The following is a 13,943-nucleotide window of genomic DNA, read 5'->3' as shown; positions in this document are numbered from 1 at the left end:
AAAAAAAAAAAAAAAAAAAGTTGGAATATAACTTCAAGACTTGTGCCCAACACACCATCTGTGGGAACACCACCCACATCATCCCAAGTAAGGCCAGACATCCAAGGACTTCCATAGTGATATTGAGTATGCTAGTGCTAGAGATATCTGTAGTGTCTTTGCAAGAGCAAAAGGTAGTAAATATGTGCATGCCCATTTAAATGGTCTCTGAGACACAGTCAGAGCAACCTCTCTTTCAGTCTTCAGTAGGCACAGGAGACATCAGAGTTCTGAGCTTTTATAACTAGTGAATCAATGAGGCAGCAGCTAAGATGAGAGAACAGAGTCATCCCTGGACCCCTCCATGGTCTTACTCCCAGACACAGGCAATTCCTCCAGGCTCATGGGCCAAAGCACAGGATGGCAAAACTCTAAACGTCTATGAAATCAAGACCAGGCTTGTAAGAGAGGTTTCCGAAGCTCAACATAACTATCAGGAACCATATATTATAATAAATATTAAATGTATGTGCTAAATTAAACATGAGATTATCCCCTCCTCCATGAAATTTCAGTCCACTCTGCTTAAGTGATATTATCAGTGAAAGAAAAAAAAAAACTATTTGGGGGTGGGTGGGGTAGGAAATAAGCTTCAATACATTGAGAATGATCTGGTAGACAAAGGGAATAGGAGCCCGGGACCGTGTATGAGTCTCTGTTTTCTTCTTCTACATATACTAAGTCTTCTTGTGCTTTGTTGCTCATAGAGTTGCTTTTTTATTAGGAAAGTACAATATGCATATAGAAGCAATATTATGAAGTGAAAATAAAATTGAGTAAGGAATGTCTAAAAATAAATGTAAAGAGGTATATATTCTCAACAGAACAGTTTGACCATATCTATTTGTGATGATTTGAATATGCTTGGCCCATGGGAAGTGCTACTATTAGGAGGTGTGCCCATGTTGAAATAGGTGTGGCATTGTTGGAGGAAGTATTGGGGTGGGTTTTCAGGGCTCTCAGTGCTCAAGTGCCCACAAAAATTAGGAGGGGGACATCTGATCCTCTGAATCTACAAATGGCTGTGGGCTACTGTGTGGATGCAAAGAATTGAACCAGGGTCCTTTGTAAAAGCAACAAGTGCTGTAAACCACCAAGCAATCTCTCCAGCCATTCTCCCAAGTTTTAAATGTGTGTAGTAATATTATAGTTATGTCAGATGATTCTTTTAGGATATAGTTTGAAAATAGAAAAAAAATTGTCTAGTGTGTTGTCTAAGGATTGACAGCTTATGTGCACAGTCAAAGTACAGAAAACATCTGCCTTGGATGGCCTGTAGCCAGCTCCCTCTCCCCTCTGTTCAGCCCCAGGCAGTCACTGACCTCTATCTGTTCTTCCTATGGTTCTAAGTTTTCCAGAATGTCACAGAAATGAAATCATACAGTGTACACTCTTCTGAATTTGGCTTTTAAAAAAAATAGCATAAAACTCTAAAAATTAATTAAAATATTCTTGCGTGAGTAGCTCCTGATAGAAACAGTTGAAAACTTAAATATCCACTCATGAACTGGCAAACACTAGGAAGATTATCTTTAGACTTTTTTGACCTTGCCTGATGTGTATATGTTCTCACTTCTTCCTTATTTCACATATATGTAGAGTCGGGATTGCCCGGTTTTGCTGTCAGTACACTCCCTAACTGGGTAAGAAACAGTCTGTGTTCTTTTTCCACCATCTCCTTTGTAGAGTAATTGGTCTTGGGACACTGGCTTGCTCATGTTTTTATTTTGATTGAGTTGTTTAACGTTGTCCTAATGTGTTCAGAACCACATCCTCTGGCTTTCATTTGCACTTCCTAATTGAAGAACAGCGTTGGGCATCTTTTCCTGGGCTCCATCACAGCTGTGTCTCTTTGTTGATAGAAAGGCTGCTTCACCTTTCACCTACTTTTAAAGGGACTTTGTGTGCTTCTACTGAGTTATAATGGTTCCTTTATTTGCTGTGGAGATCTCTTATTAAGGAGTGATGTGTAATGTTTTCTGCTGGTCTCTGGCTCTTCTCTGGATAGGACTTTTCAGAGAACAGAAGTACTTGATTCTGATGGAGCCCAATTTAATACTTTTTAAAACATCAACTGTGCTTTTGTGTGGTATCTGAGAAATCATCCTGTACTCCAATCAAGAAGACCTCGCCTGTGTTTCCGTTAGGAGTTAATGGCTCTAGGTTTTACACTAGGATTTAATCAGCTACATATTTGCAAATCGTTCCTTCCTGTCTGTGTTCTTCTTTTCCATATTTAAGATGTCCTTGGAGGAGTTCTGAATTTCAGTGAAGACAAACTCATTTTTTAATGGTTTGTATGACTTTTTTTACCCTTATATTTAGATTTAAAAAAAATAAAAACCATTTTTAAAATGTTTGTCCCTCTTCTTCCTTCCTCTTCCCTCCCCGAAAGCTTGTCTCCTTTCTTCCTCCTTTTCTTCCCATTCCCTCTTCCTCTCTCACCTCACTTCACCTTCCTCTCCCTAATCCCTCCCTCCTTCCCTCTATGAAGAGAGCCCTGGAGAGGATCAGGCTCAGCTGTGGTTTCTAAAGGCCGGTTCCTCTGAGGTTTCTGCACAGTGGGTTTTCAGGCCTCAAGTCAGAAGCATGCAGGAGGAAGACAAGCAAACCCAGTGATGGGATCAGCGGCAGATACAAATGACAAGCCTGTGGTCATTAAAGGGGGTCATTAAAGCCACACACTTCCTATCCGTTCTGCAAAAGCGAGAGACGCGTACACGATTCCTCACGAGTCTCAAAATGTAAACAGAGTGAGACTGCTCTGTGGAAGTGAGGGAACATAAATAACCTGGCTATGGCTGGTGCTGAGGGACTCTGCCACCACTTCCAACACAGCTATTTGACTGTAGACAGCCACTGGGACAGTGACCGCTGTGGCAGATTTTCCAGAGAGAGACTGTGTGCAATGTCTCTTATTTAGCGGATTAAATAAGACCAGAGCCACTTCAGAGATGTTTTATGACCAGCAAAGGATGTTGGGTTCTTAGGCTGATCTCTAGTTACCATAATATTTCATATGCATTAGGGGCCAATTTTTAAAAGTATAACACGTCTGAACAAAAATATTTGAAATCAATGATAAACTGGCTGAAAGAATATCAATTTTTTAAAAGAAAGAACGTTTTCCTTATGATGTCATTTAAGGAGAAAAAACTGAGGCCAAGTGTGATTTTTTTTCAGATTCTGGTTTGGGAATTGTAATCCTCCTTCCTCTAACCCAGCTTTGGCTCAGACACAGGATTGGTAAAAAAAAAAAAAAAAAAAAAAAACAGTGCAGTTGTGAACTGAAATGAACTTGCAAATCCTCTTTCCATTCCCACATAGACAAATCCACCTTGGAACCTGTGGGGAACAAATCAAGACACTAGAGGGAAATGGTAGTAATGTCTCCTGGAGCAAGCACATCCCCTGAGCAAGCACATCCCCTGAGCAAGGACATGCCCTGAGCAAACGCATCCCCTGAGCAAGCATCCCCTGAGCAAGCACATCCCCTGAGCAAGGACATGCCCTGAGTAAGGACATGCCCTGAGCAAACGCAGCCCCTGAGCAAGCGCATCCCCTGAGCAAGAATCTTCTGCCTTTACCAGGCTATACTGTGTGTAGACACTAAGAGGGTATAAGTGTGAAAGGTGGGTAATAGCAAACTAGTGTCCTGACAGTCACACATGGAACATGCTTTCTCCCTGCTCTCTGAGAAGCCCTTAGAGCCCACAGAAGTGACACCACAGCCATGGATCCATATTTCTGCCAAAATTCAGAACAAAGAAACCTCTGGGCAGGAAACAGCTGGTGTGGAACACCATCCTGCATTGTAAAGGCCCAGCAATGATGGGTCTTGAAATATTTTGTAGGGGAAAGATATGGGCCAGGCCAGCCTGGAACTTCCCTTGCTCTCAGCCTACTGTTAGGCCCTTGCACAGAAGGTCATAGTGGTTCACATGGAATCACTTTTCCTCCTGGCTAAGTCTTCAGTTTCCTGAGAGCAGGGAAACCCCACAACACAGCACAATACAACGCTATTAAAGGAATGCTAGAAATAATCACTGATTAATACCCCATGATATAAATAGCAGAGGCAAATAAACTTTCAGAGGCTTAAAAATGGACAACTCTTACAATAATACAAAAGAGCTGGACTCCTTCTACAATGAGGTGTTTGTTTGAAACAATGTCTTACTGTATAGCCCAGGCTAGGGTGGAACTAGTGGTCATTCTCCCTCAGCCTATCAACTGCTGACATTATAGGAGTGTACCGTTATGCCCAGCCACTAAAGAGGGTGGGCTTGGATTTGTTTGTTTGTTTAACATAGAATTTTTAACAATGAAAATGCACCTCCCATGAATTTTTCCTATTATTTCTGTGTAACTTTCCATTTCCTGTCAGCCCTAGAAGTCTAAGTAAAAATTTCTTGGTGTTTTATGACCTCCAGTTATCCTTAAAACTATCTAAGGAAGCTTTATTCAGCCCAATGCTCTCAATCTCAAAGCATACTTAGAAGGCAAAGTTATGAGTTGTAGAAAGGGTAATTTGAACAGACATTTCACCAAGAGATACGCAAACCATAAATGAGCTCATGCGAAGCTCAAGGGCAGCCACCAGTCATGAGAGAGGCAAGGGACCCACAGTGAGATGCCATTCAAGGGGAAAAAGAAAAACATAGACACCACCAAGTGTTGGTGAGGCAGACAGGGCCAGAGGAACCCTCACATAGTACAGACAGGAATACAAATGGGTATGTCATTTAGGAACACAGTTGGGTAGACTCTACTATAGACTGACTTTCTATGTGCATGCTGAATTACCTAGTGTCTTGGTTAATGTTTTACTACTATCAACAGACACCATGACCAAGGCGACTCTTATAACGACATTTAATTGGGGCTGGCTTACAGGTTCAGAGGTTCAGTCCATTATCATCAAGGTGGGAGTCTGGCAGCATCCAGGCAGGCACGGTGCAGGAGGAGCTGAGAGTTCTACATCTTCATCTGAAGGCCACTAGGAGAAGACTGGGTCCCACATGGTTAGGAGGAGGGTCTCATTGCCCACTTCTACAGTGACACACTTCCTCCAACAAGGCCACACCTACTCCAACAAGGCCACACCTTCTAATAGTGCCACTCCCTGGACCAAGCATATGCAAACCACCACACCTGGGAAACTCACCCTGTGTTTTCCCTCCAGAAAAAACAAAGTATATGCATGCAAAAAATTATAGAAGCTTCCTTTTATTAACCAAAAACTTGAAAGATCTCCCCAAATGCTCATTAACTGGTGTGTAAACAAATTGTGATAAATCCATGCAATGACAAATATATTCATCAATAAAAGGAAACCAATATATGTGACAGCATGGATAAATACCATGTGCGTTATGATGAATGACTAAAGCCAGACTTAAAAGGCTACAGATTATGTGCTCCACTTAAACAGTCATCTGAAATGGATGAAAATCCATAGCTGCAAGGCTATAACAAAGGGCTGATAACAGAGGAGCATGAGAAATTTAAAGGGATGGATGGAAATGTTCTCTGTCCAAATTGTGATGGTCCCTTGATTGTATGCAATTGTCAAAAAAAAAGCAGAGCCACAAAAACCAGCCAAAGAGACTAGTAGGCTGGACGAAGATTCAGACCTCATCTCTCAAATGTGGAGGATCTGAATGGGTGGCTGGGGCACTGTCCACAGGAAGGCTGTGATCTCTAGTCCTCCAGGTTCTTTGCTATAGCATTACAATGGAAGCACTCCCTGGGACCCAGGTGTCAGCTCTGTCCCTGAACTGCTGTGTAGCAGACAGAAAGTCATCCCCTTTCAGTCCTGTGTTTTCTTTTGTAAAGAGTGTAAAGTGTCTGTGATCATCTGACCAGGCTACTATAACAAAAATCCCTTAGGCTTCATGGCTTATAGGCAACAGAAGTTTATTGGTCACAGGTGTAGCAGCTGTGCAGATCTAGATATTGGAAGATTTGGCACTTGATGAAGACTCACTTTCTGGTTCTTTGTAAGTATATTTGTGTGAGGTTGTCAGATCTTGGAGTTACAGACCCTTGTGAGCTGCCATGTGGATGCTGGGAATTGAACTCAGGTTCTCTAGAAGAACAGTCCGTGCACTTAACCACTGAGCCATCTCTCTGTCCATCTGGTTCTTAAATGATATCCCCAGCTGGTGAAAGAGTCTCTGGGACCTGTTTCATTATATTCTTTAGACAGGGCTTCACCCTGTAGCCCAAGCTGACCTTGAACTTGAAGTCCTCTTGCCTCAGCATCCTGAATGTTAGGATTATAAATCTGTGCCTGGCTCCAAGGCCTCTTTTACAAGGTGGCTAATCCCCTTCATGCGGAGGGATCTGCCCTCATTATTTAATAGCCCCTCAAAAGTTTTCCTTCTTATTGGTCCTCAGAGTTAGGACTTCAACGCATGGATTTGGGCTTGGGAGACAAACATTCAAACTCTAGCAAAGCTTCCCTTGGATATAATCTCAATGTTGGTGTATCAGTGAGATTCCGTGCTTCTGTGGTTTTCCCTGGGAAGACGGCAGCCTCACCAATAGAGCTCCAATCTACCCATCTCTTGTAGACTTCTGCTCTGCGGCTATGTCTTTCTAGGTTCTACTTTTGCTTCCCAACAGGTTTAGGCATTTTGTAAAAGCAACCTTTATAGCCCAGTGGTTCTTGAGTCAGATGAACCCAATGGGCCAAACAGAACATGGCATTTCTCTCCTGTGATGCAGTCTGTTCCCCTCCCCCAAGCCCAGACGGTAGAGACCCTAGCAGTGATGCTAACAGTCAACAGTATCTAGTCTCGAGCTGGGGGAGTTACATAATTGGTAAAGAGCTCACCTACCATGGGTGAAGTGCTATCCCCAGCATGGCTTTAAACTGCTGTTGTGAGGAGCATCCCAAATCCTAGGACTTGGAAGAAAGAGGCGGGAGGACCAGAAGCTCAGAGTTAGCCTCAGCTACATGGAGTTTGCAGCTAGCCTGGAATACATGATACCCTGCCTCAAGAAATTAATTAATTAAAAATAAAAAATCATGTTTTTATTGTATATTAGATGCTATTTGTAAGGCTTCATGGCTACTCATTTAATCTTCCCCACAGCCCTTGAAGTAGTACCAGTAAACCCCACTTTACATGCAGGGAAACCAAACTCTGAAAGCTTCCACCCACACTGCAGCCCATGCTCTCTATTATCTAGATGGCATTTGGACTACAGGAAACATCTACTCCACTGTGAAAAGAAACAGACATGAAAGGGGGAGACAGGGAGGAAGAAAGGCTCTCAGGAAGGTCAGAAGGCAGAAAGAAATGGGAGCAAATAAGATGAAAACGAGCCCGAGGTGGCGCTGGATGGTGCTTAAAAGACCTGAGTACAGAAGAGAAGGGAGCAAGAAGCTGGGAGCAAGGAAGGAAACTTCCCACCATCTGACCTCCATGTTAGCCCAAACATGCATGCATGCACACACATCCACACAGAGACATACATACGCACACACATACACACAGACACATCACACATACATAGACACACAGAGACATACATACACATACACAGACACACAGACACATCACACACACACACAGACACACAGAGACATACATACACACACACACACAGACACACACAAACACACAGACACACAGACACACACATACACACATATAGATACATATACACGCAGGCACACACACACACATGCACACACAAACACACACACATACACACACATACATTCACACATACACACACATACACACGTAGACACACACACATGCACACACAGACATACAGACACACATGCACACACACACCAACACCTCTGTTCTTGGTTCTATTCGCTATGTGTTTATTTAGTTTAAAGTCTATTTTAAATAGTTCTGGAGATGGGGAAGGGGAGGGATGAGGAGTGAGGAACTCCTTACAAGAGCTCAGTGATTAGAAAGGAGCCAAGATTAACAAGCAGAAGAAATCAAGTCTCTCTCTCTCTCTCTCTCTCTCTCTCTCTCTCTCTCTCTCTCTCTCTCTCTCTCTCTTTCTCTTTCTCTCTCTCTCCAAGATTAACAAGCAGAAGGTATCAAGTTCTCTCTCTCTCTCTCCCTCTCTCTCTCTCTTCCTCCCTCCCTCCCTCTCTCCCTTATTCCCTCCTCCTCTACTCCCAATGCCTCAGGCTTTTCCTGTCATAGCTGCTGCCTTTATATTGAGGGAGAAACTCTTTCTGAAGATCATTATCTACAGAGACCTTAAAGTGGAAGTCACTGTGAGATAATCCCTGATGGTAGAGACTGTGGCATCTCTTCACCAGTACCTGTACTAAGAGAGACTAGAACTGAGACACAAAGTGGAGGAGCCCCAAAAAAACCACCGCCAATCTGCTCGCCCCTCAGATTCACCATCTGAGCAAACGGCACCTGCCTCACCTCCTTACAGCAGGGCTAAGGATGAGAGAGGAGACTCAGAGAACAAAATTGCTTTTCACAAATGCCTGGGGCAGGGGTTGGAAAGTGATAGACACCTAAGTGAGCTCTTGCTGACTGACAGCTGGTGCCGGAGGACAGCACTTCCCAGCTTTGTTAGAATGCCCCATCAGAAGCTAAGGAGAGATAGCGACAGTCTTCAGGGGCAAGGAGATCATTACAAACATCAAACCGGCTGGATACTGTGTTCTGACCAGAGAGCTTCCTCTCTCTCTCTCTCTCTCTCTCTCTCTCTCTCTCTCTCTCTCTCTCTCTCTCTCTCTCTCTCTCTCTCTCTCTCCTCTAATGGAATGCCTGTCCCATTTAACATGATGTGTCTGTTAGGGAGCCTCTAATTAAAGACTTGTGAGAAAGATAAAAAGTCATTATGTCTCACCTTAGGAAGAACCTGCATTACTTAGGGTTTTCTGTGGAAGGCCCTAGGGAACATCTGTCTTCTCAAACTTCCAGACTGTTCCACACAGGATAACCAAGATTCAGATGCTCTGAGGCTCTAAGTGCCCCTGTCAGCAGCACTCCAGGGCACATGGAGCTTAATCCGGAGGCCCTAAAAAGAATGAAGAGAGAAGGATCAAGGGCTGTCAATCTCCAGTCCCTGTGGAAAGAGCAGGCATGTTGCTCCTGTAGCAGGTGACTCCACACGCTATGTAGGGTGTGGGAAAGACAGAGGGAAGGCAAACGAAGCAGTTCTGAGAAGCAGGAAGAGACCTCACCACCATGTTTGTCTTGTACCCTAAAAGGTGACACAGCTATCATATAGAAAATAGCCTGACTTGGGAATCAGGCAGGGCGGGGCTGGGGAGGCAGGGCGGGGCTAGGGAGATGGGGTAGGAAGCTATTGAGATAGATAGTTCTAGAGAAGTGGGAAAAGTGCAAGGCAGAGAAGTGAGAACTGGTTGACTTTTCACCTCAAAATTCTCTGTAAGCCCCGTCTCTCTGGTTTCTCAGTAAGTGTTCACAGTGCATGGCATTTCCTGTCATGCAAATTATATCCCAGTTATAATTTCTCTTAAATTAGGACTCTGCAGGAACAGGGTACCCTAGACCCATGAAAGCCCAGTACATTAGAACTCAGACATTCTCAAAAGATCCAAAAATTACATTCAGCAAGGTATGAATGGGGAATATGCTTACAATCCCTCACTCTGTGGGTTGATTTTTAGTTCTAGGCTAGCCTGGGCTATACAAGCCCTATCTCTCCCAACAAAAAACATGATCCAAATAAATAAATGTTTTATTTTAATGTTTTAAGTGTGTATTAAGGGTGGGTGTCCCTTTGGAGTCTTGCTTTGGAGGCTATACTGTGATAATGCACAGCATTGCTTATAAAATATGCTTGGATTGGTCATGTAGAAATGTATCATATTGTGACTATAATGTTTGATACTATTGGAGGCCTTTGCCTTCATAGACTATGATACCGATTTTTTTGGTGGGGGGTTCAAGACAGGGTTTCTCTGTGTAGCTTTGGCTGTCCTGGAACTCTCTCTATAGATCAGGCTGGCCTCGAACTCAGAAATCCGCCTTCCTCTGCCTCCCAAGCGCTGGGATTAAAGATGTGCGCCACCACTGCCTGGCTAGGATACTGATTTTGATGGTTTGAGTCCTGATAATTAACAGCTATGCACACCCCAGCTCCATTCCCCCATACCCTGGATTGACTTGGCTATTATTTCTATTCAGAGCCAAGTAAAAAATAGTACTTAAGCAAATTCTCTTTCTCTCTGAGATTCAGTAATTTCTTGCCTCTTGTCAGTCACCTGTGTCATCGCTGCACGCATCTCCTTTGTGTTTCCTGGGTGTTTCTCTTGGTCGTCTGCCTAGCGCTCCCTGAGCACCTCTGTGTATCTGTCTTGTTCCCAACTATTGATTCAGCACAATGTCTGAGCTTATTATGTTTTGCAAGAGAGATGAGAAAAGACTGGGGATTAGAACATGGTTCCCATGCTACAAAGGATTGTGCAGCCACTGTAGAAATTTAGGGAGTGTGGATAAGGGTGGGGTGGGGGTAGGAAGAACCAGGCATAGGGGCACATGCCTGTAATACCAGCACTCGAGAGGTGAGGGCATGAGGATTAGAGGGTTCAAAGCTAGCCTTTGCTACAGAGAGCGCTCCAGGCTGGCCTGAACTACATTAGATCTTTTATTTTTCTTTTAAAGAAAGAATGAAAAGGAAAGAAATGAGAGGAAGAGAGAAAACAAGGAAACAAGGAAGGAAAGATAGAAAGAAAAAATGGTATCATTTCTAATATCATGTTTGATCATCTTTAGTGATTTCATGGTGATCTTACATACCTACTTTGGTGTGTTCATGTGTGTGTGTGCCTCTCTGCATGCATGTTCATATGTATGTACGTGAATATAACTAGAGCAAGATGGTAGACTTGCACATCCCAAAACACACATTTAATATGTTTCAGTGTTATTAAAATTCTTTATAACATTTAGTTTTTAACAGTCAGCACTTTTTTGTTTTGTTTTGTTTTGTTTTTTAACAACTTTTATGTACTCAGCTTGTGGGCTACTTCTGTCTTGGAGCCATTACAACAGATTTTACAAGGAGTATCTTTTCTTCTTTCTTTGTTTTTACATTTTTTACTTTTATTTTTGAGACAACGTTTCTCCATGTAGCCCCGGCTATACTAGAATGTCCTCTGTAGACCAGACTGGCCTTGAACTCAGAGATCCATCTATCTCTGCCTCCCAAGTGCTGGAATCAAAGGCTTGTCACCACAGTCTGGCTAAGGGGACGTCTTTTCAGGCATAGCTGAGAGACTCGTCCTGTAGCTTACAGTCTTTGAAGTCAAATTCCAAGTCAACGAGAGTGGTAAAAATGTAGAAGACCCTGGAGTGGTGGCTCACTTCTGTCATCCCAACATTTGGGAGCTTGAGACAGGAAAATCACGGGGTTCCAAGCCAGCCTGAGCTACACAGCAAGACTCTGTTCAATGAATAAACAAAACGGGAGACATCTATTTTAGTTTTATTCTAGGAAGGTATCCGTCTACTTTGAGTTTTCTGAGTGACCTTCATTAGGACATCCTACCCTATGTAGATTGAATTCTGTGTCCTTCGTTCTCCAGCCTGAGTCATTGACCCCAAGGTCGCCAGGCAAACAGGTGCACGCTGTGAATGAATCACCCAGCACAGATTTTTTTTTCTTCTGTCAAAATCCCCAGCAGCCTGGCGCTTCCCGTGCCCAGTTCCCCTCTGTCTTGGCCATGGATGCTTACATCTTGCCCTTCCTGTTTTCTGCCTCCTGAAAGATGTGTGTGCTTTGAATCACACTGCTCCATGTCGCCAGTTCTCATCTGTCAGATCCTGTCCTTAAGTCCAGGGGCATTTTCCACAGACAAGTCTTTCATTAGTTCCTCTCTCCAAGGGGTTGGAACACCTTGTCATCTGATCACCCTGGCCAATCTCTGCAAGACGATTGTATCATACAGATCATTAATAAAGATGTAGTATGTAACACCTAAGTGAGCTCCCGGCCCCACCCGGCACTCCACCCTGCATCAGTTTCATCCCTATGCGTTCTGACACTTCTGTGCTTTCTAATTTCAGTCCACGTGACCAACAATGACTTCAGGAGCTGGACTCTGCAGTCAGAATCCCCTGCAGGGCCTGCATCCCTGACACACCCCAATACCCCTTCCCCACCCACAGATGGCCTGGATGACTCGCTACAACCAGACTCCATAGGGTTTAGGAACGTTGTTGGGTTAGCACAACAGGAAGCCTTGAGATAGGATGGAGGTCCGGGAGAGCTCTCTGTAAATGTGGTTACAGGAAGGCCATTGCCTCTTTACATGGCAGTCCCTCCTGCCCCCTCCCCCATTCAAATCCTCCGCCCATTCTTTACCAGCCCTGGGGATGGTAATAGCTCTATTGGATATCACTCATACTTCTTCTACCCTCTGGTGGCTTCACTACACCCTGGCCATTCTTATAAGACATCCTTGAAACCCTCCAGAACTGAGCCGGCATGAACATGCCATCAGCTCTTCACTAAAATTCTGATGGATACACCACAGAGTATGACCAGCCCCAGGCTAATGCCACTGCGGGGCTGGGCTGGCCACCACACCTGCCACCTCTGCACCCAGACATTCATCACTTCTGCCAAAACCCTGTGGGGCACCCAGCCTCCCCTCTTCTCTGATCCACAAATGTTTAGCGATTTTGGAGTTCTTACATTTGTTAATATAAAAGGGCTTTGAAAGTATCCTGGCAAGAGTGACTTTCAGTGTTCCAGTATTTTCCATGTATTCATTTAACAAATATTTGTTGAACTCCTCCCATGTGCCAGACACCAAGCTAGACGGCAAGCACACATCTGTGGGCCAAGCAGACTCTGTCAGGGCTGTGGGAAGGAAGCAGTAGAAAGCACTGGAATGTTCCGATGGCCTCCTGCAACACAGGGCCTGAGGTCTATGTTCCCAATGAAGGATGTGCCAGTTCCTACTGGGGGCTTATCTTCAACATGTCATCATGTCCCAAAAGATCTTCTGTACATCAATATACAAAAGTAATACTGCCTCCAAAAGGTTTGTTTAGCAAGTGGAGGAAACTAGCTTCAGGAACTAAGGGGCCCATTAACTGTGGCAGGGCGGAAAGTGTTGATACCTCACATCGCCTGCCCTCTTCCTGTCATCTTTCTGTGTCTGTCATCTGCTCTCACCTGATCTGCCCTACCTGTTAGACAAGATATGGGTGTCCCAAGATGCCTGTAGCAGCCTCTGCTCCCCTCTCTGTGTTCTGGCTCGCTTTCCCTCCCACCCAGTTCTAGATGTTGAGCCTTGGACTGGGCTATCTCCAGGGGTGTTCCCACTGCACCTACAATGGGCCATTCTTTTCACCCTTCTGGGTCTTTGACTCTGTACTGGCTTGATTGAGAACATCCTTTGGCTTTCTGTGTTCCACTAGGAAATCCTGTTCTTGGTTCTGGTTCCTTAAAGCCCAACTCCAAGGTAGGTTCTGGATATTCCCTCTTGTCTTGTCCAGCCCCTAAACTCAAGCTTCCCTTTCGGTCAATCCCTTATCAGCTTCTCTTCAGAAGCTATAGAAAGCTCCTCCCCTCCCCTCCCCTCCCACCCTTTGCTGCTTCTCTCCTTTCCTGCCTTGACAAACTCACCCTTCAGTCTCCCTAGCAAAATACACAGGTGTTTCTTATTTCGAAAATAGACATTTAGTGTTGTGAAACCTGTTCATGGGGTAAGATCACTTGCTGCGAAAGGAAAAGGGCCTGAGTTAAACCTACTTCAAAACTGGACATGGCCATGTGACTCTGAAACCATAGTGTGGAGAGTCAGAGACAGGCAGATCCCAGGAGCTGCCTTGCCTCCTAGCTAGTCTATCCAAAAATGGTGAGCTTCAGTTTAGTGAGAGCCCCTGACTGCTTTTTTTTTTTTTTTTTTTTTTTTTTTT

General features: G+C 44.2%; 1 long non-coding RNA gene across 3 annotated transcripts in view; it reads right to left on the bottom strand.

Moving 5' to 3' along the window:
• Positions 1–13,943, bottom strand: part of LOC116071019 — a 134,377-nt gene that overhangs the window by 95,687 nt on the left and 24,747 nt on the right. For all 3 annotated transcript variants that reach the window (XR_004110673.1, XR_004110675.1, XR_004110674.1), the window contains exon 3: positions 8,893–9,063. This is a non-coding gene — a long non-coding RNA (uncharacterized LOC116071019). The remainder of the gene's footprint in view (positions 1–8,892; positions 9,064–13,943) is intronic.

This window comes from Mastomys coucha, unplaced genomic scaffold (genome assembly GCF_008632895.1).
Source record: "Mastomys coucha isolate ucsf_1 unplaced genomic scaffold, UCSF_Mcou_1 pScaffold22, whole genome shotgun sequence".
NCBI classification, from domain to species: Eukaryota; Metazoa; Chordata; class Mammalia; order Rodentia; family Muridae; genus Mastomys; species Mastomys coucha.
The sequence above is the reverse complement of the archived record's forward strand: the minus strand, read 5'-3'. Positions and strand labels throughout refer to the sequence as shown.